At 37.9% G+C, this 27,554-nt stretch overlaps 2 protein-coding genes across 3 annotated transcripts in view; one reads left to right on the top strand and one right to left on the bottom strand.

The window, feature by feature from the left end:
- Nucleotides 1–27,554, top strand: part of HECW1 (HECT, C2 and WW domain containing E3 ubiquitin protein ligase 1) — a 467,976-nt gene that overhangs the window by 166,036 nt on the left and 274,386 nt on the right. The window lies entirely within an intron of this gene.
- Nucleotides 922–27,554, bottom strand: part of LOC309632636 (tigger transposable element-derived protein 1-like) — a gene marked incomplete at its 5' end in the record, with an annotated part of 121,869 nt that continues 95,236 nt past the window's right edge. The window contains one exon of the mRNA XM_082400400.1: nt 922–7,916. The remainder of the gene's footprint in view (nt 7,917–27,554) is intronic.

Genomic DNA, 27,554 nt, shown 5'->3' with positions numbered 1-27,554 from the left:
TGGTCTGCTCTATAGAAGGTGTCTTGTTTGAATACATAATCTGTCCTGTTCTTTCAAAGTAAGTGTTTTTACAAAAGGTCTGGACTGCCCTTTAAACACATTTTTTTCTCACTAAACAGGAAATATATTTCTAGTCCTTCTGCGGACTCCACTTTAGAAAGGGAAATTGGTAGAGGAAGGATGCTTTTGTGTGAAATTCAAAGACTGGTTTAAACTAGGGCGTGCACATTGCATAGCTATTTTCCTCAGACAGCAGGTGGCAAAAAACATGCATGTGTGTCTGTTTTGAGCTTTGTTTATTTGAAGTAGTGTATAGTAAGTGGTTTTGTTCAAGCCAAGGAGTGCCAGCTTTGTAGGCAGGCACGGATGAGATGCCCCTCTTGCTGGGTAGTGCCGGATTTAGAGCCAGAATTTTCTTTTTCAGAAATAACTAGAAGCTCCCCAGCATTGCTTTTTATCCCCTCATGCCCAATTTGTGTTGTGCAGAATTCTTAGAAAATGCGGCATTGTTGATGTCCTGCTTCAGTCTCAGTACAGCACTGTGTGTCAGCAGATATGGGTCCTGGGTCTGTTTGCTCAGCTATGCTTTCTTTTTTTTTTTTTTTGAAAGCAGGAGCCCTTTTTTTTTTTTTAATTTTTATTTATTTATTTATGGCTGAGTTGGGTCTTCGTTTCTGTGCGAGGGCTTTCTCTAGTCGCGGCAAGTGGGGGCCACTCTTCATCGCGGTGCGCGGGCCTCTCACTATCGCAGCCTCTCTTGTTGCGGAGCACAGGCTCCAGACGCGCAGGCTCAGTAGTTGTGGCACACGGGCTTAGTTGCTCTGCGGCATGTGGGATCTTCCCAGGCCAGGGCTCGAATCCGTGTCCCCTGCACCGGCAGGCAGATTCTCAACCAGTGCGCCACCAGGGAAGCCCCAGCTATGCTTTCTTAATGAAAGTTCTTGTTTTACACGATTTCAAATAATAAGTCAGTATTTTCATGATCACAGCTAAATACACACCACAAATGGATGTGTATTTGCCTTTCTCTCTTGCAGACTTTTTAAAACAAAGTAGAAGTAGGATTGGGAGTATTTTATTCTCCTTCCAATTTTCGGATAGACATTATCCTGGGTCACCCTGGCCGAAAGCAGCCTCATGAACCACTAGAAATTGGACATCAGACTCTGGAGTAAGGACCTTATGACACAAGCTCATCCTGGCTTCAGTGTTTTAGATGGAGGCATGTACCAGTCATTTATTATTCACTGGGCACCTATTAAGCAAGCACCTACTACATACCAGACATGGTAGAGGTGTGGAGGAGACAACCGAGAACAGAGAGACAAGCCCCAGCCCTCATGAAGCATTCATTCTAGTTGAGAGGAGGGGTTGTCAGAAGATGAAAGTCACAAATAAGTTCATAACATGATGTCAGGAATGGAGAAGGGCTAAGAAGAAAGAAAGAACAGAGTAAAGATGCATGGGGAAGAGAGGGCCTGGGGACACCCTGTGTTTACCTGCTCTGCTACTGCATGCCACCTCTGGGTTCAGTCTCTGAAAACCCATGCTGTCTCTGAACTTGTGTAAAAATCTAGCCCCATGGTCACCACCTCTACACTCCCTAATGACATTATTTTTATTTAGCTGCCGGTGGCTTTATTTATTTATTTTTTGGATATGATTTTGTTGATGACTTAAAAAAACAGATAATTTTATATAAAATTTTCGAATCTTAGCTCCTTTTGAAGCAGAGCAAAAGCTCTTGCAGCCCTGGACTCATGTTCTGCTTGGCAACGGTGGGCAAGAGCTAAATGAGGGGGTCCCTGTTAGGACCTTCCGATCGTCATTATTCTCACTTAGCTCGCCTCCTGTTGGCCTCTGAAGGCAGCCATGGTTCCAGCCTGTTCTGATGCCAGCCCTGCACATGTGCCGGGCAGTGGTGTCTCCAGTATCAGGACCCTTCCTTACTGGATGGGCACTGTGAAACTTTCTCCTCCTTCCTTCCCCACCAATCATTTTCTGTAGATTTAACTCTCTTTGCCTGCTGCAAGGGACTGTCAGGGCGTTGCCAAGCTCACATAGTCCCAGGTTAAGTTGGAGAAGCCATCTTGTCGAAGAATGAGCCCCATCCTTTTGTAATCCCAGAGTGCTTTCATTTGGCCCATGAGAGCAGGAGACTTAATGCAATTCACCACACCTAGTATATTTTCACTCTGGACAGTCGCAGGTCTTAGAGTTATGGTTTCATTACGCTTCCGTCTAATTAAAACACAAGCCCATTCTCTGGTTATTTCATCTTTTGTCCCTTAGACAATTCCACCAACAAAACCTTCCCCAGACTTGAAGAACAAAATGCTTTAGCCAAAGCACATGTTTTGTTCCAATTGCTGTTTATTTTCATTTCTATGTGGCTTTTCAGAGTACCATGCCCTTCATCACCTGACAGGTAGGGATGTGACCACAGTGACTACAAGAAGCGGTGTCCCCTGAGCTAGACGGGGCACGTGCCACGGGATCCTTGGCTCACGGGATCCTCCCAAGAAAGTCAGCGTTCAGCGGCACCCTCCTTCTTGTTCCAGCTGGTCAACCAGTGTTGGCCTAGAATTCACTCATTTGACTTATACAGAATATCTCCAAATGTATATAAATATCATAACCGTATGTTTGTAAGCCCTCTAATCAGTGTTTAAATGTACTTTTTACTTAAACGAATAACCTTTCCCTACTCCGTAATAGATAAAAGAGTCTTTGCTGGGCCATGCCTCCCCTATGTTGCTTCTCTCATGTCAGAAGCGTACCTCTGAGTGTCCTCTACACTCAGTATCCCCATCAGCGAGGGGCAGTGTGACCCTCACTCATCAGGCCTGTGCTCATTCTGAGAGTATATCTCGTCATAGCCACCCTACGGTTACAGTTGCCTAAACCCAGGAGCCAGCAGCTTTCGCATCAGCTGGGAGCTTAGAAATGCAGACTGTCAAGCCCACCCCAGAAATGCTAAATCAACATGTGCATTTTAATACGATTCCTGGGAAATTCACGTGGACCTTTAAGTAGAAAAAACATAAGCTTCCACTACTGCCCTGGGCCCCATCCACTTCCCCTCACAGCCCCGTGTACAAAACTCCTTCAGCATCGAATGGACATTCTCTGGTCAGTGGTTATGAGTTCCCCGCCGTCAAACACAGACCCACACATTTTGTGATCTTAATTTGTATTAGTTATTACATTCAGCTCTAGGTAAATGCTACCATACCATTAGCAACTGGCCACAGTATAAAATATCCTTGGGAACTAAGTCATTCATATGAAACATTTAAATGGTCATTAAGGGAAAAGTAATCTTGCAGTATAGTTTAACAGTGGAGGTAGAATGTGGAAAAGCCAATTAACGTCATTAAAAGACAGTTGTTCAGTTAAATAGATTGTTATTGCCAGTCAGGCAAGACAGAAAAGTGGTTAAGAGCTGACATGGGTTTCCGGTGGCTAGCCTGGGTTAGGGTCCAGCTTTGCTCCCAGCTATGCGACCTTGGGGAAGTTACTTAGCCCAGTCATTTGCAAGTCTGCCTGCTCAGGATAACCATCTGTAGAGCTTGAAAACAAATTTCCAGCTGCCCGGGATCCATCAGTAGAGTTCCTGGTTCAGTAGCTTTTATGTGAGACCCAGGTATCTGCATTTTTGAAAAGCCCTCAGGTCATTTTGATGCACAGCTGAGTTTGGGAACCACTGGCAACTTCATGGAGCCTGTAACCCCTCTTTTCTCAAAGGAGGATAATAAAAGAGTAGTCTTGTGGGTTGTTGAGAGAATTTAATGGGAGCATGAAGGGAAAAGTCCTGTCTCATGCCTGACGCATAGTGGTGGTCCAGCATCAATAGTGATGATAATGATGATGACGGTGGTGCTGATACAATGATAATGAAGGTGGTGGTGGTAACAGTGATGGTGCAGGCTGCATTTACACACCATCTGGATATGTACAAATCTACATTCTTTATGAGCTTCACTGTATATTTGGGCCTGTATAGAGGTCCATTAACAAATTGCCAGATTAAATATGATTATTTTATTATGGCTGCCAGTAGTTCTGCAGCAGGCTTGAATCCACCCTTTTAATAATGCTGTTTTACATTTGTTCATTACTTTCAAGTTTCCAAGTGCTTTAACGTCCATGACGTTCCCTCCAATCATAAGTGGTGGACAGAGCTATCACAGGAACTTATCCTCATTTGATAACTGAGGAAACAGGCTGAGGGAAGCAAAGGGCTTGCTTAAAGCTGCCCACTGAACAATCTGGAATGGGGTTCAGGTCTTCGGACTGAGGATCTGTGTAGAAAGACTGCCGTCTTTCTACCAAAAGCTCATATTAAGGGGAATTTTCCAGGCAAATCTTGACCGACTGTTAATAAGTCTCCCCAGGTTAGATTAACAATTGTCTGGGAATATCTTTGTTTCCTGAGTCAGGCTCCAATTTCATCTTATCTTCGGGTCTTTTCAAATCTGAGGAGACCAAACACAGTGGATCCTTTTTTCACTGGAGAATCAGTGACCACTAAGGGTAAACTAGTAGAGTCTCACTTAAGTGAAAAATAACACAATGTAGGCAATTGTTAGAAGAAAATATGACATGGTCCACTAACCTTATATTGTAGCACGTGTATCTGCAATTTTTCATGAATTCCCTCAAGTAATTAATTTTATGAAATATTGCCAGGTGTTCTTTTCTGCTTTCCCTGCCCTCTTGAAAATATCTGACATACCAGACAAGCACTCTCGCTGGAAAGTTATGTCAAGGAATTCAGCAGAATATACTAGAAAGTGCACATGTCAACATTAAGTCAATATACAATCTAATGACATCATACACACAGGAACTCAATAAAAACCTCCTTGTCTCCTCCACTGCTTTCTTCAGCAGACAGTTCAGCCCCCCAGCTGCCCTGGAACATGCTATGTGAAAGGGGGGGGTGGGGAGCCAGACCCCTCTCGCTCTACCTCCATTGAATTATCATTTCTCTCCTCTCCCTTCCGACACTGGTCTCCCTCCCCAAGAAAGAGTCACACCCTACTTCCTTGCAAACCACAGAACCAGTTGTTCCTGTTGTCTGTCTACATTTGTCTCCACCACAGTCACTTATACCCCTAAGACCCTGAGGTGTCACTAGAAGGAGGGGTATTTAATTACTTTCTCCGGGATCACTTTGTCTTTCTTCACTGGGCTGCCCAATAGCATCTCAATTCACTCAGTCCAGTAACCCCCTCCCTTCTTTATTGCAGACATGTGTGGAAAAGTACAATTACAAGTCAAGATGGAGAAGCACAGTATCCTATTAATCAATACAATGAGTTAAAAGTTAGAACCCCAACTCTATATTATTTAAGAATTAGGGCATCTAAAAGCTGAATAAGTGTGCCCAATGGGATCCAAGTTGCTAGCTCATTTGTATTCATTCCTCATCTGGAATTCTACTTCCAAGGAAAAAAGTTTGAAATAAAAACAATTGAGGAGTCAAGTAGTGTTTCAGATACTACATTGCCTTGAGAACTTCAGTCACCACTGTATGCAGCAAGATTTATTCCACAAATATGTACTATTTAACATGTATTATTTATTCATAAATATTTGTGGAGTGGCTACTATGGGGCCAGATGCTGTGCTAAGTGCAGGTGATACAATGGTGAGCAAAGCCAGCCCTGACTTTCCAGGCTTACAGTCCAGTGAAGGAGAAACTCATTCAAATCATAGCCAGTAAGGGTATTCTGAAGGGAAAGACCATGGCTCTGTGAACACGGACAAGGGGAGAACTTTACCTGTATTTAGGAAGTGTCCTTGAGGAAGGGATGCTGACTTGGAAATGGAAGCATGAATTGTAGTTGATTAGATAAGAGAGGAAAGTATCTCTTCCTTATTACAAAAATTGATGTCATCTGCTTCCAAGAAAATCTGGACCTCATTATTTAATATAAAGAGGTATAAAAATAAGACAAGCTGGTACTTTTTAGTTGGTCTTTTCTAGAACCATCTTTTTAAATTTCAAAGTGTACTGCTCATTACCTTGCACACCAGCTCCTATTATTAGGTAGGTAGATTTTGACTCTGCTCTGGGCAATTGCTTTTCAAGTTATTGCATACTCTAGGTCCATAACATCGTAGGCGCTCATCAGTTGTTGAGAGTTTTCAAGGAAAAGAATAAATGACTTTTTATGTGCTTTATCATACTACCCAAAATAGTGAATGGGAAGGGTATGTTGGTCATAAAGCTATGTGTGGTTTAAGAGGCCTCCTGAGCACTATAAAAAAGGAAGAATTACAGTTCAAGCCAAGTAAGAATATAATAGAATAAAAGATGAGCACCAAAGTAATTTCTCCTGATTAATAATACCACAGTAAAATACTGGAATAATTAATAAGTAATACATTAGCCTAACGTGTACCAAGGGAGTGATTAGTTCAGTAAGAGCTGCTGCACTAAAAGCAACATTTCCTAGGACAGATCCTCCTTTATCTCCCTTCTATGTGTGGTTCCTCTTTCCCCCCGCCTCCCCGCCAAAAAGGAAAGAAGTGTATATAGGTAATGTATTGTGAATTGCTTGTTTGGTTCCATTTGTGCTATCTAAGGCTTCATTTCAACCTGAGTCTAAACATTTTAGTATACTTGATACAGAAGTCAGGAAACAAAAAGGAAAAATGTCTACTCTCTTCCCCTTCCAGATTAGCAATTTGTGTTACAATGATTACTACTAGGTATTTGCTCATTCTTTCCATTATTCATGCATTCTGTGAGCCTTTAGTGATTTCTGCATTAGGGGCTGTGAGGCATCCAAGGGAACAAGACACAAACAGATGTTTACATAAAGGCAGTATATGTGTTAACACTTCAAGGTGAGGTATCAACAGTTGTTCATAAAAGGGTTCCGTGTTCACGTAAGCCTGGGAAACACTAGGTCGAACCAACTTCATCTGATTTCTTAGCTGAAGGACCTCTTAGAATGTTTAATATGTGACGAGAAGGGGTTTTAGAAATGCAGCATTTGTATGGCATTTTAAAAAACATACCATCTACTAACATGATTTCTTGAGTACGCTCTGGGAATGTTCATCTAAGCAGTTGAGTGAGACTCTACGTTCTGAGTAAGGAAACTGATATTAACAGGGCAGGTTAGGGCCTCAAGCAAGAGGCATGGGGTCTAGGTCAGAGTTCTAACTCTGATGCGGGCTTAGCAGCAAACATCTAGTGGCGAGGAGGTAGAAAAATAAGATAGAGCATAGTCATCTAGACCAAGTCGACTTAATGGGGATTTACTTTATTTATATTATTAATTTTATAATTTTAATTAGTAAAAGTAAAAGCACTGTGTTGAGGGTCAGTAAGTTCCAGGAATTTCAGCGTAGTGGATAAAGACTACAGGCTCTGGATTCAGATTTTTTTAAGGTTTATATCCATGTTTTACTACTGCTGATTTATATGACCTGAGGCAAGTGACTTTACCTCTTTAAAACTCATTTTTTCATATGTAAATGGAAATAACAATAGCAATATGAATTGTAAAGAACATTGTGACATTTAAATGAGATAACATGGGAGAAGCACTTAGCACAATACCTGGCACATGGCAAGATTTCATTCAGTGCTCATTACTTTCTAAATGCTCATTAATCCTACCAATTCTATGAGGCAGATATTGTCTTCTCTATTTTATGGATAACAAAACTGGGACTCAGAAAGTTTAATAAGATGCCAGGATCACACATATAAGAAGTAGTGGGGCTAGCATTTAGCACAGGGAGATCAGCTTGATGCTTTGTGACAACCTAGAGGGGTGGGATAGGGATGGTGGGAGGGAGGCTCAAAAGGGAGGGGATATGGGGATATATACATGTAGCTGATTCACTTTGTTGTACAGCAGAAACTAACACAACATTGTAAAGCAATTATACTCCAATAAAGATGAAAAAAAAAGTCACAACTGAAAAAACAATAATAAAAAAATAAACTCAAGTTAGTTTAACTCCAAATCCCATGTCTTTTCTAGTATAATGTTCTAATATGAAGCTCAGGGGCATACAGATACTGGGACTAACTATAGACTTCATTTGCAGCTAGATATTAATCAGGAATGGCTCCAAAACTGGACTAAGCTAGCATAATTGAATAGGAATATAGACAGGCAGGACAGACCCAGACTCTTTTTGATGTATTGGCCCAGGAAATGTAGAAACACTCCACTTGTCCAGTAGGAGTCAAGTGTGATTGAAAGTGTCATATTTACTTGTTTAACAACCTGTGCTCACAGAGTTGTCATTGGCACTGACCTAACTTGTTGGCAAAAATATTTGTGTGTGTGTGTGTGTGTGTGTGTGTGTGTGTGTGTAGTTAGAACTGGCAAAGGCAAATTTTGTGAGCTAAGCAGCAGTTATATTGTTGAGGGTGGGAAGTGGCTTCTGTAGGGTGAAAGCTAGGATAGAAAATCCATGCATCTAGCCATGGGAGATGCAGCACAGCTTTAAACCAGCTCAACTCTTAGTAAAATATCAACGATCAATTCCTCCTCTTAACCTCCAGGTATAAGAAAGAGTTAGAACTGTAATGGGAAAACAAACAGACAAAAAAATAGTATACTTTAGGCTCCATTGTTCTTATATAAACAGTGTTCCATAGATAATTTGGAGGATTATAAAACATGCAAAGAAGCAAGAAAATGTGATAAATCAAAAACATCTATCAGTGGAAGCAGGCCCATAGATGAACCAGATATCAAAACTAAAGATAAGGATTTTAAAACATCTATTGTGAACACATTCAAGGATTTTCTGAAAAAGATGGCTAGGATGGATGAATAGATGAAGAATTTCAGCAGAGAAATGGAAAGTATAAAAAAAGAACCAAATAGAAGTTCTAGACTAAAAATATCTGAAATAAAGAAATAGATTAGATGGGTATCTCAGTCTGTTTGGGCTGCTAAAATAAAATACCATAGAATGGGTGGCTTATAAACAACAGAAATTTATGGCTCACAGTTTTGGAGGCTGGGAAGTCCAAGATCAAGGCATGGGCAGATTTGGTATCTGCTGAGGGCCTACTTTTTGGTTCATAGACAGTTATCTTTTACTTGTAACCTCATATGGTGGAAGGGATGAGGGACCTCTCTGGGGCCTCTTTTATAAGGGCACTAATTTCATTTATGAGGGCTTCACACTTATGATCTAATTGCCTCCCAAAGGCCACATCTAATACCATCCTACTGGGGACTAGGTTTCAGCATATGAATTTTGGGAGGACACAAACATTCAGTCTGTGCCAGTGGGCCTAACAGAAGAATAGAAACTGTGAAAGAAAAGATCAGTGAACCTGAAGACTGGTTAGTAGGTATTGTTCAAACTGAAACACAGAGAGAAAAATATTGTAAAACACTTTACAAATCATCAGTGACCTGTCAAGTGGCCTAACACACATGTATTCAGAATTCCAAATTGAGAAGAGAGACAGAGAAAATGGATCAGAACATATATTTGAGAAAATAACATCTGAAAATTGTCAGATATCATAGGAAAATATCAACCTACAGATCCAAGATTTCAATGAACTCCAAACAGTAGAAATATAAAGGAACCACACCTAGGCACATCACAGTCAAATTTCTGGAAACCAAAGATAGGGAAAATATCATGCAAGCAGGCACAGGAAAAAAATAACACATTACATACAGGGGAACAATGACAAAAAAAAAAAAAAAAAGATGGCTGACTTCTTATCAGGAACAATTAAAGTCAGAAGGCAATGGAAAGGGATCTTAAATTGAGAAAGGTTGTGTGGAGGAAGAATGCACCATGCTCTGAGGACAAATAACAGACAGTATGACCTAGTCAAGGGGTCAAGAAAGGCTTCCTCAAGAAAGTATCATCTGAGCTAAGATCTGAAAGATGAGATGTTAAGTAGGCAAAGAGTAGGGAAGATGTTCCAGGTATGTGCAAAGTTCCTGTGGCAAGAGAAAACATGCCACATGGAAAAACCGAAAGGTCCAAAGTAGGTGGAACACAGATATCAAGGAAAAACATAGGAGCCAGACTAGCTGTTGCAGGCCACAGTATTGACTTCTGTTTTCACGCTAAGAAAAAAGGGGAAGATTTTAAAGAATTTTAAGCAGGAGGGATTATTTAAACATTATTTAAACATGTTTGTGTTTTGAAAAACTCTTAGAATGCTGGATAAAGTAGAAAGACACAGGTGTCGCTGAGGAGAGATCAGGGGGCCATAGGAGTCATTCCACTGAGAAATGGTGGTGGCTTGGACTTGGGTTGTATTGGTAAAGATGGAGAGAGGTGACAGTCTGACTCCGGAGAATGTGTTCCTGACCATTATGCCAAGTTGCCTGTGGGAAAGCATAAAGATAATGAGTGTCAAGAGACTGAGACATTTATTGAGTGGATATAGGGAGGGAACTCTGAAGAGAGATTTGGGCTAGAGATGAATATTTGAATGTTATTGACATTGAGAAGGTAGATTGTCTTGGATGTAGATGAAATTGCCTTTCCTCCTTAAAAACCTTATGTCTAGAGTACCAGCTTTGCTGCTGGGCTCTGTATAGCATCCCAAGTATGCTCTCTGAATGGGGCAGAACAAGCAGCATTACTTGAATGTCTTCTTGTCATCACGATTACAAGTCTGCACCTGTCTGCTGCCCTCTAGTGACCCTTGGAAGCTCTGCCCCACGTGCAAGGCATTTTAACCCTTTGTGTCTGGCTGCTTCTGGTGGGGCCTCAGGACCAGGCAGCTCTGTGACTCTTGGAATATGTGGCACAGGTTACAACTTCCACCCCAATTACACAGCATCTTCGTTAAACAGGAGGGATAACCACACCAGCAGGCAGACAAGCCAGAAAGTGTTTTCTTCCACACCAGTGCTGTAGTTTTTTAACAAGTGGCTGTTGACAGAATTAACACTCAGATTTCATGAATTTTAGCCATACTAATTATATCTTTATTGTGATGGTGAGGGGCCCATCACTAGTGCTTCTGTTTTGTAACAAATCAGTAACTGGTAGATTTCTATTTTTCAGTGTTATTTGCTTATTCCTTGCCTAGCCCAATTAGCCAGTAAAAAATCTACAAATCTAAGAAATTGATAAATATTTGAAGATACAAGAAAGTTAGAAAATAATAGCTATCAGTGACTGAATAATGTCCACATATCAGCTATATTATTTTATATGATGTAACATTCACAGCAACCAACAAGGTATCAATGATATCATCATTTCATACATGAAAAAACAGATTCTGATAAGTCATGGCCCTTTTCCAAGAACCCATAACTACTGAGGTGGAGGTGAGATTCAGACTCAGGCTTTGTGGGGTCCAAAACTGAGGTTCTGTTCCCTATGTTACGATGTCTCCAGATAAATCTTGTAGTTGACCCTTGAACAATATGGGGGTTAGGGGTGCCAACCCTGTGTGCAGTCAAAAACTTGTAGTCGGCACTCTGTATCTGGGGGTTCCTCCATATCTGCAGTTGGGTTCCTCTGTATCCACTGTTCCCCATCTGGGGATTCATCCAACCACGGATCATGTAGTACAATAATATTTATTACTGAAAAGAATCCGCATGTAAGTGGGCACACACAGTTCAAATCCATGTTGTTCAAAGATCAATTGTATAATTAGTTAGCAGTTGTCTTATCAGAACTAAGTTATGAAAATAAAAGACCTAGTTTTCTCCCCAAAGAGTCTTCAATCCAGTAATGAGGTTAACGTGCATTCTTAGGAGAAATAGACTATTAAAAATAATTACTTCATAGTTAAAAATGCCATTTCCTGCTTTGTTTCCTCTGAACAGCTTCTATAAGTAGAGCAAAAAGACTGTATAAGTAACTGCCATCAGCCCTGGGAAACAAGCAGGACCAGTATCCCTGTTCATTGTTACATCGACTTTCTCCCCACCTCCCCACCCCCAGCTCCTCCTGCCATACATTCACATCCATACCCTCCGATGCAACCTCTTATATATGGTTACATTATATGTTTGTTGAAAAAAGCAGGTTACACATCTGTATGCAAAAGTTGCACTTAAAAGACTAGACACCAAAAGGACAAGAGTGGTTAGTGAGGGTTGGTAGGATTTTGAATAATTTTTCTCATCTGCATGTCCTGATACTACTTACCTATGTAATAAAAAGAAAAGAATACAATTTAATTTCCACATTCTAAAGAGGGAAAATTTGTTTTTTCCCTCAGAGAGGAAATCGTAATTTCACTAAGGCATCTAAAAACATTAAAGAGACCTCTGCCTCTTCAAAGAGACGTACAGGTGTGGATTTTCATTAATTTACTAGTAAACACAAAGGATTATAGGAAATTACAAATTATTGTCAGGAATAGTACTGCAGAGCAAGTCATCTATTGCTAAAATATTCTGAGCTCTGTTACCAATAATGAAAACAGGGAGAAATACTAGGGAAGAGGGAAGGGAGGGAGGAAGAAAGGAGAGGAAGAGAAAGAAGCTCTAGGAATTATTTTATTCTTTCTAGTATCATTTTTTTAAAGCTTAAGCTCATATTTTCCCATACCTAACATTTCTTTTTCACTATTTACCATTCACAAAATACAAAAAAATGATAAAATGCATAAATCTGAAAATTTTGTTCTTTGCTTTTCTTAAGGTATCTGCCTTCAGTAAGAAATAATTACTATTATTAAGAAATAAATGTATCTAAAGTCTGCTTTCCTTTCATGAAATATATTATTATGAAGGTAATTAGTCTAAATGACTTGGTATATTAAATTCATCCCTCCATTTCTTCTTATTTACCATGAAAACTTGAGCACGCAAAAGCAAAACTATATTTTCATATAATAAAGAAATTGGGAAAACAAAGTGGACAGAAAGTAGGTCAGGATAAATAGGTTATTTGTGGTAACAAACAACCCGCAAGGTCTCAGTGGCTTAAACAAATATTATGTTTGTTCACCGTATTCCTAGTCCGTGGCTCTACTCTGCTCGAGGTAGTCACTGTGGGTCCTGGGTGGCAGACAGCCATCATCTCCAGTGTTGCCAGCTGCCATCTCAGAGGAGAGGGAGTTCTGAAAGGTTTTGCAGAGCCATTTAAACACCTCAACATGAAAGCGACACACAACTCCTTGGTGGTTATTGGTTCACAAGGGGACCAGGAAATGACATCCTAACCACAAGGGGACCAGGAAATGACATCCTACCATGTGCCTGGACAGCTGAGGGAAGACACGTTTGGAGAAGGGCACAGATTTTATCACTGAAAGGAAGCATACTAGATAGAAACCCTAATATCAGGTAATATGTGTTGAAATGTACTTAATTGCTAATATTCTACTTTAACCTACAAAAATGGCAATTTCATAAGACTCACACTAATAAGATTAAAACACATTGTCTTTCTCCTGACACTAAATATGTGCTTTTCCCATACCAATTCTCTGACACCAACTGGGTGTCCAGAAGTTCTTCAATTGTGACACACCTGGAGAAGTGCAGACCCTACAGCTTAAGACTCAGTCCCACCTCAGGCCCTACTGACAAATGGTGTGCCCAGGGTACCCTTCTGCAGGCCAACTATAAATTCTGCCCAGTGAAGTATAAATTTTTGGGTTCCCACAACTCCTTTCCCTGGGGTTCGATAATTTGGTAGAATGACTTACAGAACTCAGAAAAACACTATACCTATTATTACAGTTTATCATAAAGGATACAAGTGAACATCCAGAGGTACATAGGGCAAGGTCTTGAAACGTCCCAAGCATAGGAGCCTCTGTCTCCATGGAGTTGGGGTGCACCACCCTCCTGGCATGTGAGTGTATTCACCAACTTGGAAGCTGCCCTGAACCCTGTCATTTAGGTGTTTTAATGGAACCTTCATCATGCAGGCATAATTGATTAAATCATTGGCCATTGGTGACTGAACTCAATTTCAGCCCCTCTCACCTCATTGCAATCTGAAACTTTCAACTCTCTAATCACATTTTTGGTTTTTCTGGTGACCAGCCCCCATCCTGAAGGGGCCCACCAGAGTCACATCATTAGCATAAATTTAGCTTTTGTTGAAAGGGGCTCATTGTGAATAAAAAAAACTTCTATCATTCAGGAAATTACAAGGGTTTTAGTTGTTCTGTGCCAGGAACTGAGGACAAAGACCAAACATATATATATTCTTTATTAAACCACAAACCTCTTACAAGAATTAACATAAATAAGTATCTCCTAAGAACAGAAAATTCTCAAACTGAACCAAACTACAGAATTTATCTATATTGTATTTAAAAGAGATGGGTATAAAAATAAAATTGAGAGAAAAGTGAGAAATTAAAATAAAATAAAAGCTTATATCAAATCAAGTAATTTTCGATGGGAAAAAGTCCTTAATGCAACAATGATAATATTATATTGATAAAAGTTAATCTCTATGCTCTGAATAATATTGCATTTAAATAGCTAAAGCAAAAAGTGCACAAAATGAGCAGATATGTACTTCTTTTGAGAGTTTTAACACATTCTTTGGCATACTAATATGAGATGAATGATATTGCATAGAAATCAAATGTGATATATAAAATTTTAAATTATACCAGTTTCCAGTTCTGTGTGGCAGTTTCTGATTCCACATTTAAGGAGCTTGGAAGTTGCCACCCTCTCCTAACAAATAAAAAGTGAACAGACTGAAAAATTAGCAAGTCAGCTTGGATCTTTAAGAAAAGGGAAGACACAGGGCAAACCACTGCCCTCAAGACCAGAGAGACAGACTGGTAAATACAGGGAGTCATGGCTTACCCGAGTAAATGGAAACAGCCACAGCAACCAGTGCTGGGGTAGAAAAACCTGAACTGATGCAGGCTCAGTGTGGATGACGCTGAGAATTAGAAACTCTAGGGACCTAGTCTTAGGGGGGACACCAACAATTTTGTGAGATTTGTCTCTGGGAGCTCAACCAGCTTCTGACAGTAAATATCAGGGAAAAAAACCCCTTGTGCTTCTGGCAGGAGCAGTGTTAAAGGAACCAACTTGAATTATACCAGAGCACTTTGTTCTTCTTAACAAGGCCTGCTCTTGGTGGAAACTACTTAACCAGAGTCTAAGCTGCTGAGGTATTATCAGAGCCTAACTGACCTGGGGGAAGGGAAATACCCAACTTCAGCCCACTCTAGCCGTCCTGTCCCACCTAAACAGGGAGAAAAATAGAAACATTTGTGAAGTTCACATTTCAGAGGTGCAGTCTCACTAAAGGCTGAGACCTAGTCACAGAACTATAGAGCATGTCCCCTCCCCCCACACCTCGCCACTATATTACTAAAGGCCTGTTAACGGCAGTTACTTGTACCCAGCACATCACGTCCAGCTCTGAAGAGAAAAATGACAAGTCATACTAAAAGCCAAAAACTACAATTTGAAGAGACCGAGCAAGCATCAGAACCAGACATGGCAGGAATGTTGGTATTATCACACCGGGAATTTAAAACAACTGTGATTAATATGCTAAGGGTTCTAATGAATAAAGTAGACAATATGCAAGGACAGATGGGCAATGTAAGCAAGAGATGAAATCTTAAGAAGGAACCAAAAAGAAATGTTAGAGATCAAAATCACTGTAGCAGAAATGAAGAATGCCTTTGACAGGCGTATTAGAAGTCTGGTCCTTGCAGAGGAAAGAGTCTCCGAGCTTGAGGATATCTCAATGGAACCTCCAAAACTGAAAATAAAAGAGAACAAAAACAAATAAACAAAAAACAGAATATCCAAGGACTGTGGGGCAGCTACAGATGGTGTAATATATGTGTAATGGGAAACCATAGAAGAAAGAGAGAAAGGAAGAGAAGAAATTCCATTGCCATTGTCACTGAAATAATAATGACTGAGAATTTCCTCAAATTAATGTCAGACACCAAAACCAAAGATCCTGGAGGCTCAGAGAACACCAAACAGAATAAATGCTAAAAAACCTACACCTAAGCATATTATATTCAAACTATAGAAAATCAAAGATTCTTCTGAAAGAATCCAGAGGGAAAAAAAACACCTTACTTATAGAGGAACAAAGAAAAGAATTACACCCAGCTACTTCTCAGAAACCATGCAAGCCAGAAGAGAGTGGAGTGAAATATTTGCAGTGTTGAGAGACAAAAGCCACCAACCTAGAATTCTGTACCCTGTGAAATTATCTTTCAAAAATGAAGAAGAAATAAAGACTTTCTCAGACAAACAAAAATTGAGGGAATTTGTCACCAGTGGACCTGCCTTGAAAAACATGTTGAAAGAAGTTCTTTAGAGAAAAGGAAAATAACATAGGTCAGAAACTCAGATCTACATAAAGAAAGGAAGATCTTGAAAGAAGGAACAAGTGAAAGTAAAATAAAAATCTATTTTTCTTATTCTTAATCGATCTAATAGATAGCAGTTTGTTCAAAATAACAACAACATATTTGATTGTGTATGCTTATGTGCATATCTTATGTGTGTGTGTATACACATACACATACATACACGGTTATGCTTATGTATGCTTATATACAAGTTAATGAATGACAGTAATGATAGAAGAGAGGAAAAGGAAGAATTAGGATTATTTTGTTATTATAAAGTACTCACACTACCCATGAAGTGGTATAGTGTTATTTGAGAGTGGATTTAGATTAGTTGAAATGTACATTGGAAACTCTAGGACAACCAAGAAAATAACTAAGAAAAAGAAGTGTAACCAATAAGCTAAGAAAGGAGAAAAAAATGAAATCATATAAATTGCTTAATTAAAACCACAAAAGACAGAAAAAGAGTGGAACACAAAAATAGGAACAAAGAACAGGGCAACAAATATGGTAAATATGAATCCAGATAGTAATTACTTTGAAGATCAGTGGGCTCAATTTACCAATTAAATGTCAGAGATTGTCAGAGTGGATCAAAAAACCAGACCCAACTATATGTTGTCTATAAGAAACCCACTGTAAATATAATTGAAATATAGATTGAAAGTAAATGGAGAAAAATATAGCATACTAACACTAATCAAAAGAAAGTAGGAGGAACTATATTAACTTCAGACAGAGCAAAATTCAAAGCAAGGAAAATTATCAGGGATAAAGAAGGGCATTACATAATGATAAAGGAGTCTATTCTCCAAGAAGACAAGGCATTCCTTAATGTTTATGCACTAAACAACAGTGTATCAAACTACATGAGACAAAAACTGGTAGAACTAGACAGAGAAATAGATTAATCCACTCTCATAGTTGAAGCTTTCAACACCACTTTATCAGAAATGGACAGATCCAGCAGGCAGAAAATCAATAAGGGCAGAGTCAACCTCAACAACACCCTCAGTCAACTGGATTTAACTGAGATCTATAGACTACTACATCCAACAAAAGCAGAATACACATGCTTCTCAAGCTCATATGGAACATTCACCAAGATGGACCACGTTCTGGGGCATACAACAAACCTTAAAAAATATGAAAGAATAGAAATCATACAATATGTACTCTCAGACCACAATGGAATTAAACTAGAAATCATAACAGAAATAACTTGAAAATCTTAAAATGCATAGAGATTGAATAAGCATTTCTAAATAACACGAGTCACAGAAGAAACCTCAAGATAAATTTTAAAATATTTTAACTATTTGAAAATGAAAACCAACTTATTAAAATTTGTGGAATGCAACAAAAGCAGTGCTTACAAAGTCATTTATGTCATTGAATGAATATGTTAGAAAAGAAGATCTAAAATTTATAATCTCAGTTTCCACCTTATGAAACCAGAAAAAGAAAAGCAAGTTAAATCCAAAATAACAGAAAAAAAGAAATAATAGAAACTAGGGCAGAAATCAATGAAATTTAAAACAGATAATCAATTGAGAAATCAATGAAACCAAATGCTGGTTCTTTGAAAATATAAATCAGTAAGTTTCTAGGCAAGCTAACTAAGAAAAAAAGAGAGAGAACACAAATTACTAATATCAGAAATAAAAAAGGGGGCATTATTAAAGAACACAAGGACATTAAAAGGATAATAAATACTATGAACAAATACCTACAAATTTTATGGTATTTGTTCATAGTATTCCTTTATTATCCTTTTAATACACAATCTGCACCCACAAATTTGAAAACATAGATGAAATATACCAATCTATTGAAATACAATTTTCCAGAACTCACACAAGAAGAAATAGACAATCTGAATAGGCCTGTACATATTAAAGAAAGTGAATCAACAATTAATAACCTTCAAAAACAGAAAGCACCAGGGCCAGATGGATTCACTGGTGAATTCTACCGAACATTTGTTTAATTTAATCTTTATTTTATATTGGATTATAGTTGATTTACAATGCTGTGTTAGTTTCAGGTGCACAGCTAAGTGATTCAGTTATACATATACATATATCCATTCTTTTTCAGATTATCTTCCCATATAGTTTATTACAGAATATTGAGTAGAGTTCCCTGTGCTTTACAGTTGGTCCTTGTTGATTGTCTATTTTATATATAGTAATGTATATATGTTAATCCCAAACTCCAAATTTATCCCTCCCCCCGACGTTTCTCCTTTGGTAACCATAAGTTTGTTTCCAAAGTCTTTTTCTGTTTTGTAAATAAGTGCAATTGAATCATTTTATTTTTTAGATTCCACATATAAGTGATATATTTGTCTTTCTCTGACTTACTTCACTTAGTATGATAATCTAGGTTGCTGCAAATGGCATTATTTCATTCTTTTTATGGCTGAGTAATATTCCATTGTATATATGTACCACATCTTCTTTATCCATTCCTCTGTTGATGGACATTTGTGTTGCTTCCATGTCTTGGCTATTGTAAGTCGTGCTGCCATGAACATTGGGTTGCATGTATCTTTTTGAATTATGGTTTTCTCAGGGTATATGCCTAGTAGTGGGATTGCTGGGCCATATGGTAGTTCTATTTTTAGTTTTTTAAGGAACCTCCATACTGTTTTCCATAGTGACTGCACTAATTTACATTTCCACCAACATGTAGGATGGTTCCCTTTTCTCCACATCCTCTCCAGCATTTATTGTTTATAGATTTTTTGGTAATGGCCACTCTGACCAGTGTGAGGTGATACCTCATTGTAGTTTTGATTTGTATTTCTCTAATAATTAGTGATGTTGAGCATCTTTTATCATCTTTTATTCATCTGCTTTTTGGCCATCTGTATGTCTTCTTTAGAGAAATGTCTATTTAGATCTTCTGCCCATTTTTGGATTAGGTTGTTTGCTTTTTTGATATAGAGCTGCATGAGCTGTTTGTATAGTTTGGAGATTAATCCCTTGTCAGTTGCTTCATTTGCAGATATTTTCTCCCATTCTGTGGGTTGTCTTTTCATTTTGTTTATGGTTTCCCTTGCTGTGCAAAAGCTTTTAAGTTTAATTAGCTCCCATTTGTTTATTTTTATTTTCATTACTCTAGGAGATGGATCCAAAAAGATATTGCTGCAATTTATGTCAAAGAGTGTTCTGCCTGTGTTTTCCTCTAAGAGTATTATAATGTTTGGCCTTACATTTAGGTCTTTAATCCATTTTCATTTTATTTTTGTGTATGGTGTTAGAGAACATTCCAATTTCATTCTTTTACATGTAGCTGTCCAGTTTTCCCAACACCACTTATTTAAGAGACTATCTTTTCTCCATTGTATGTTCTTGACTCCTTTGTCATAGATTAATTGACCATGGTGCATGGGTTCATTTCTGGGCTTTCTGTCCTGTTCCATTGATCTATATTATTGTGTTTGTGCCAGTACCATACTTTTTTGATTACTGTAGGTTTGTAGTATAGTCTGAAGTCAGGGAGCCTGATTCCTCCAGCTCTGTTTTGCTTTCTCAGGATTGCTTTGGCTATTTGGGGTCTTTTGTGTTTCTGTACAAATTTTAAGAATTTTTGATCTATTTCTGTAAAAATACCGTTGGTAATTTGATAGAGATTGCCTTGTGTCTGTAGATTGCCTTGGGTAATGTAGTCATTTTGACAATATTGACTCTTCCAATCCAAGAACATGGTATATCTTTCCATCTGTTTGTGTCATTGATTTCTTTCATCAATGTCTTATAGTTTTCAGAATACAGGTCTTTTGCCTCCTTAAGTAGGTTTATTTCTAGGTGTTTTGTTCTCTTTGATGCGATGATAAAGGGAATTGTTTCCATAATTTCTCTTTCTGATCTTTTGTTGTTTGCGTATAGGAATGCAAGAGATTTCTGTGCATTAATTTTGTATCCTGCAACTTTACCAGATTCATTGATGAGCTCTAGTAGTTTTCTGGTAGCATCTTTAGGATTTTCTATGCATAGTATCATGTCACCTGCAAACAGTGGCAGTTTTACCTCTTCTTTTCCAATTTGTATTCCTTTTATTTCTTTTTCTTCTCTGATTGCCTGGCTAGGACTTCCAAAACTATGTTAAATAAAGGTGGTGAAAGTGGACATCCTGATCTTAGAGGAAATGCTTTCAGCTTTTCAACGTTGAGAATGATGTTAGCTGTGGGTTTGTCATATATGGCCTTTATTATGTTGAGTTAGTTTCCCTCTGTGCCCTCTTTCTGGAGAGTTTTTATTATAAATGGGTGTCAAATTTTGTCAAAAGCTTTTTCTACCAAAAATTATACTAATTCTAAATTATACTAATTCTCTACAATATCTTTCAGAGGGTAGAAGCAGAGGAAATAATTCCCAACTCTTTCTATGAGGCCAACAGTAGCCTAATACCAAACCCAGACCATGACATTATAAGAAGAAAAAAACAACTACAGACCAATTTCTCTCATGAACATAGATGCAAAAACCCTCAACAAAATTGAATCCAGCAATGTATAAAAAGAATTATACCACAAAAGTAAGTGAGATTCATCCCAGGTATGTAAGACTAGTTCAACATTTGAAAATCAATTAATGTAATCCATCACATCAACAGACTAAAAAGGAAAAATCACAAGGTCATATTATTAGATGCAGAAAAAGCATTTGACAATATCAAAAATCTTTCATGATAAAAACTCTCAGTAAACTAGGAATAGAGAAGAACTTCCTCAACTTGATAAAGAATATCTACAAAAACCTACAGATAACTTCATATTTAATGGTGATAAACTCAAAGCTTTTCTACTAAGATTGGGAACAAAACAAGGACATTCCCTCTTATCACTCCTTTTCAGTATCATACTGGATGTTCTAGCTTATGTAACAAGACAAAGAAAGGAAATAAAAAGTATACAGATTGGGAATGAAGAAATTGTCTTTGTTCACAAATTACGTGACTGTCTATGTAGAAAAAAATCAACAACAACAATAAAAAAATCAACAACAACCACAAAAAACTGGAACCAATAGCAATTATAGCAGGGTGGTAGGATACAAGGTTAATATGCGAAAAGTCAATTGCTTTCCTATATACAAGCAATGAACAATTGGAAGTTGAAATTAAAAACACAGTATCATTTACATTAGCACCCAAAAAATTTAGATGTAAATCTACAGCATTGTACAAAATCTATATGAGGAAAACTGCAGAACTCTTACAAATGAAATCAAAGAAGAACTAAATAAATGGAGAGCTATTCTACGTCCATAGGTTAGAAGAGTCAATATTGTCAAGATGTTAGTGCTTCCCAACATGATCTATAGCTTAATACAATTCCAATCAAAATCCCTGCAAATTATTTTGTGGATACTGACAAGTTGATTCTAAACTTTATACGGAGAGGCAAAAGACCCAGAATAGCCAACACAATATTGAAGAAGGAGAACAAAGAGGACTAATGATACCTGATTTCAAGACATTATAAAGACAGTATAATTTTGGTGAAAAAATAGACATATAGATCAATGGAATACAATGGGGAGCCCAGAAAGAGACCTACATACAGGCAACTGATCTTTGACAAAGGAGCAATGGAAATATAATGGAGCAAAGATAGTCTCTTCAACAAATGGTGCTGGAACAACTGGATATCAACCTGCAAAAAACCAAAATGTATCTAGACACAGATCTTACATCTGTTACAAAAATTAACTCAAAATGGATCATAGACCTAAATGTTAAATGAAAACTATAAAACTCCTAGAAGGAAGCATAGGAGAAAATGTCAATGACCTTGGGTAATGTGATGATTTTTAGATGTAAAACCAAAGGAATGATCCATGAAAGATATAATTAATAAGCTGACTTCATTAAAATTAAAATCTTCTGCTCTGTGAAAGACAATGTCAACACTGAAAAGAAAAGCTACAGACTGTAAGAAAATATTTGCAAAAGACACATCTGATAAAATACTATTATCCAAAATACACAAAGAACTCTTAAAACTCAACTATGAAACCAAACAACCCAATTTAAAAATGGGTCAAAATCTTAACAGACACCTCACTAAAGAAGTTTTACAGATTGAAAATAATCATGTGAAAAGATGCTCCACATCATATGTCGCCAGGGAAATACAAATTAAAACAATGAGATACCACTACACACCTATTGGAATGGATAAAATCCAGAACACTGACACCACCACATGCTGGTGAGGATGTAGAGCAACAGGAACTCTCATTCATTGCTGTTGGGAATGCAAAATGGTACCTTTAGTTTGAAAGATAGTTTGACAGTTTCTTTCAAAACTAAACATACTCTTACCAGAGGATCCAGTGATCACACTTCTTGGTATTGAACATAACCAGTTGAAAACTTATATACATGCAAAAATCTGTACACAAATGTTTATAGCATTTTTATTCATAATTGACCAATCTAGTAGGGAAAACAGACATACACAACTAGCTACAAATTAAATAGAAGGAGATACACAATAGGCTATGACAGTGTGTGACAAGGGGCTCAGTAGTTAAGAGATGTAGTTCAGAGCCAGACGCCTAGGATTTGTATCAAAGATCTGCTGCTTTATTAGCTAGGAAATCTTTAACCCAGTGGTTCTCAACAAGGAGTGATTTTGCCCCCGAGGGGACATTGTAATGTCTGGAGACACATTTGGTTGTCACAACTGGGGAGGCTGCTACTGGCATCTAGAGGGTAGAGGCCAGCGATGCTGCTAAACATCATGCAGTGCACAGGATGGTCCCCCAAATAATTATCTGGCCCAAAATATCAATAGTGCTGGTTGAAAAACCCTAGCACATCATGTGAATCTCAAATCTGTTTTTCTAGAGGAGGACTCTGAGAACCAGAGCCATATCTAACTGTCCACTATACCTTTCCACTTCAAACTCAATATGTGTCATCTTCCCCTGAAAACCTTGCCACCTCCTGGGTTCATTTTTTTTAAGTAAATGACACCACCATCTACCCACTTGCTCACACCAGAAATCTGAGTGCCATTCTTTCCCTCACCATTGAAATCCTATATTTAATAAAATTCTGACAGTTTATCTCTTAAATATCTTCTGAATCCATCTACCATGCTCCTTGGTGGGACTTCTTACTCTTCCAGCCTTCTTGCCATTCATGCTCCCACCCCCTCCTGTAACAAGCATGCTGAGAACATTTCATGTATATATATAATATTTTTTATTGAAGTATAGTTGATTTACAATGTTGTGTTCATTTCATGTGTACAGCAAAGTGAATACATATATACACACACATATCACCAGGGAAAATGCAAATTAAAACAAAAGTGTGTGTGCATATATACATGTGTCTGTGTGTGTGTGTATATGTATATATATATATTCTTTTTCAGATTATTTTCCATTATAGGTTATTACAAGATATTGAATGTAGTTTCCTGTGCTATACAGTAGGTCCTTATTGTTTATCTATTTTATGTATAGTAGTGTGTATCTGTTAATCACAAACTCCTAATTTATCCCTCCCGTTTTCCCCTTTGGTTACCGTAAGTTTGTTTTCTATGTCTGTGAGTCTATTTCTGTTTTGTAAATAAGTTCATTTGTATCATTTTTTTAGATTCCACATACAAGTGATATCATATGATATTTGTCTTTCACTGTGTGACTTACTTCACTTAGTATGATAATCTCTAGGTCCATCCATGTTGCTATAAATGGCATTATTTCTTTCTTTTTTATGGCTGAGTAACATTTCATTTTATATATGTGTATATACACACACACACACACACACACACATACATACCACATCTTTATCCATTCATCTGTCAATGGACACTTAGGTTGTTTCCATGTCTTGGCTATTGTAAATAGAAGTTGAAAGATACAAATTAATATATAGAAATCTGTTGTATTTCTATACACTAATGATAAAAATATCAGAGAAATTAAGGAATCAATCCCATTTACCATTGCATCAAAAGGAATAAAATACCTAGGAATAAACCTACCTAAGGAGGCAAAAGACCTGTACTTTGAAAACTATAAGACGCTGATGAAGGGAATTGAACACTACAAAAACAGATGGAAATATATACTGTGTTCTTGGATTGGAAGAATCAATATTGTTCAGATGACTCTACTGCCCAAGGCAATCTACAGATTCAATGCAATCCCTATCAAATTACCAATGGCATTTCATATTTCAGTCACACTAAATCCCGTACGACTGGAAAGTGTCATGCTTCACTGGCCACAGAGCACTCCCGTATTCTCCTCTTTTTGCCTGTAGCAGTCTCGCATTGTCTGTGACCCACACACTTCACCTAATTAGCTCATGCCCATCTCAGTTTCGATGCCATTTCCTCCAGGAGGTTTTCTGTGATACTCCAGGCCTGGACATCCATCTACTGCTCTCCCTGGCACTTCCCTAACATACACAACACTTTATTTTAGGGTTACATGAAATTGAAACTTGGAACAGATTTGTGTTAGGAAGACAATTTCAATATGGGAGTGAATGAAGCTGGAGAGGATACTGGGAGAGCTAAAGAAAATTAATGGACAGAAAGGACAAGTCATCTATGAATGAAGCAAATCTAAGGAATAACCAGTACATAGAACACTGGGGCGTTTCTGGAGCACTTATAAGTGTGGTCAAAATCTAAACTGTCTGACAACACACAGTTGGTCTAATGTAGCTAAGAGAACAAAGCAGTGGTTCTGAGCAGGGGGATGGAGGGTGAGTTGCCCCAAGGGGACGATTGGCAATGTTTGGAGAAATGCAACTTTCTAGAAACATACAACCCACCAAAGTTGAATCAAGAAGAAACAGATAGTCACTGTTTGCAGATGACATGATACTATACATAGAGAATCCTAAAGATGCTACCAGAAAACTACTAGAGCTAATCAATGAGCTTGGTAAAGTAGCAGGATACAAAATTAATGCACAGAAATCTCTTGCATTCCTATACACTACAGATGAAAAATCGGAAAGAGAAATTAAGGAAACTCCCATTTACCATTGCAACAAAAAGAATAAAATACCTAGGAATAAACCAACCTAAGGAGACAAAAGACCTGTATGCAGAAACTATAAGACACTGATGAAAGAAATTAAAGATGATACAAACAGATGGAGAGATATACCATGTTCTTGGATTGGAAGAATCAACATTGTGAAAATAACTATACTACCCAAAGCAATCTACAGATTCAATGCAATCCCTATCAAACTACCACTGGCATTTTTCACAGAACTAGAACAAAAAATTTCACAATTTGTAGGGAAACACAAAAGACCCCGAATAGCCAAAGCAATCTTGAGAAAGAAAAACGGAGCTAGAGGAGTCAGGCTCCCAGACTTCAGACTATACTACAAAGCTACAGTAATCAAGACAGTATGGTACTGGCACAAAAACAGAAATATAGATCACGGAACAGGATAGAAAGCCCAGAGATAAACCCACACACATATGGTCACCTTATCTTTGATAAAGGAGGCAAGAACATACAATGGAGAAAAGACAGGCCCTTCAACAAGTGGTGCTGGGAAAACTAGACAGCTACATGTTAAAGAATGAAATTAGAAAACTCCCTAGCACCATACACAAAAAGAAACTCAAAATGGATTAAAGACCTAAATGTAAGGCCAGACACTATAAAACTCTTAGAGGAAAACATAGGCAGAACACTCTATGACATAAATCACAGCAAGATCCTTTTTGACCCACCTCCTAGAGAAATGGAAATAAAAACAAAAATAAACAAATGAGACCTAATGAAATTTAAAAGATTTTGCACAGCAAAGGAAACCATAAACAAGACGAAAAGACAACCCTCAGAATGGGAGAAAATATTTGCAAATGAAGCAACTGACACAGGATTAATCTGCAAAATATAAAAGCAGCTCATGCAGCTCAATATCAAAAAACCAAACAACCCAATCCAAAAATGGGCAGAAGAACTCAATAGACATTTCTCCAAAGAAGATATACAGATTGCCAACAAACACATGAAAGGTTGCTCAACATCACTAATCATTAGAGAAATGCAAATCAAAACTACAATGAGATATCACCTCACACCAGTCAGAATGGCCATCATCAAAAAATCTACAAACAATAAATGCTGGAGAGGGTGTGCAGAAAAGGGAACCCTCCTACACTGTTGGTGGGAATGTAAATTGATACAGTCACTATGGAGAACGGTATGGAGGTTCCTTAAAAAACTAAAAATAGAACTACCATATGACCCAGCAATCCCACTACTAGGCATATACCCTGAGAAAACCATAACTCAAAAAGAGTCATGTACCACAGTGTTCATTGCAGCTCTATTTACAATAGCCAGGACATGGAAGCAACCTAAGTGTCCACTGACAGATGAATGGATAAAGAAGATGTGGCACATATATACAATGGAATATTACTCAGCCATAAAAAGAAACGAAGTTGAATTATTTGTAGTGAGGTGGATGGACCTAGAATATGTCATACAGAGTGAAGTAAGTCAGAAAGAGAAAAACAAATACTGTATGCTAACATATATATATGGAATCTGAAAAAAAAATGATTCTGAAGAAACTAGGGGCAGGACAGGAATAAAGACACAGATGTAGAGAATGGACTTGAGGACACGGGGAGAGAGAAGGGTGAGCTGGGACGAAGTGAGAGAGTAGCGCTGACATATTTACACTACCAAATGTAAAATAGATAGGTAGTGGGAAGCAGCCACATAGCACAGGGAGATCAGCTTGGTGCTTTGGGACTACCTAGAGGGGTGGGATGGGGAGGGTGGGAGGGCGAGAGGCAAGAAGGAGGGGCTATGGGGATATATGTATATGTATAGCTGATTCACTTTGTTATACAGCAGAAACTAACACAACAATGTAAAGCAATTATACTCAAGTAAAAATGTTTAAAAAAATAGTAGAAAGAAGAATAAAAACAAAGGATCCTGAGTCATTAAAAAAAAATAAGAGTGATGGAATAAAAATGTCTTTGAGTAAAAACATATTACACAATAAATGCTACTGATATTACCTACTTTGAAAAACCCTAATATACATCCTTTAGCCACACACTAGGCCCTAATAGATTTCAGTTAAATATAAATGTGAAATCATAAAAAGTCAAAAGGCAATATGGTTGAATATTATCTTGAGTTGGGGAAAGAGAGAGGGAGTGATTCCAAGCGTAAAATAACAATGATAACAATGGAAAAGAAATCCAGATATTTGC

Source organism: Balaenoptera borealis (assembly GCF_965194805.1).
Source record: "Balaenoptera borealis genome assembly, chromosome: 7".
Lineage (NCBI taxonomy): Eukaryota > Metazoa > Chordata > Mammalia > Artiodactyla > Balaenopteridae > Balaenoptera > Balaenoptera borealis.
Note: the sequence above shows the minus strand (reverse complement) of the source record. Positions and strands in the feature narration are given on the sequence as shown.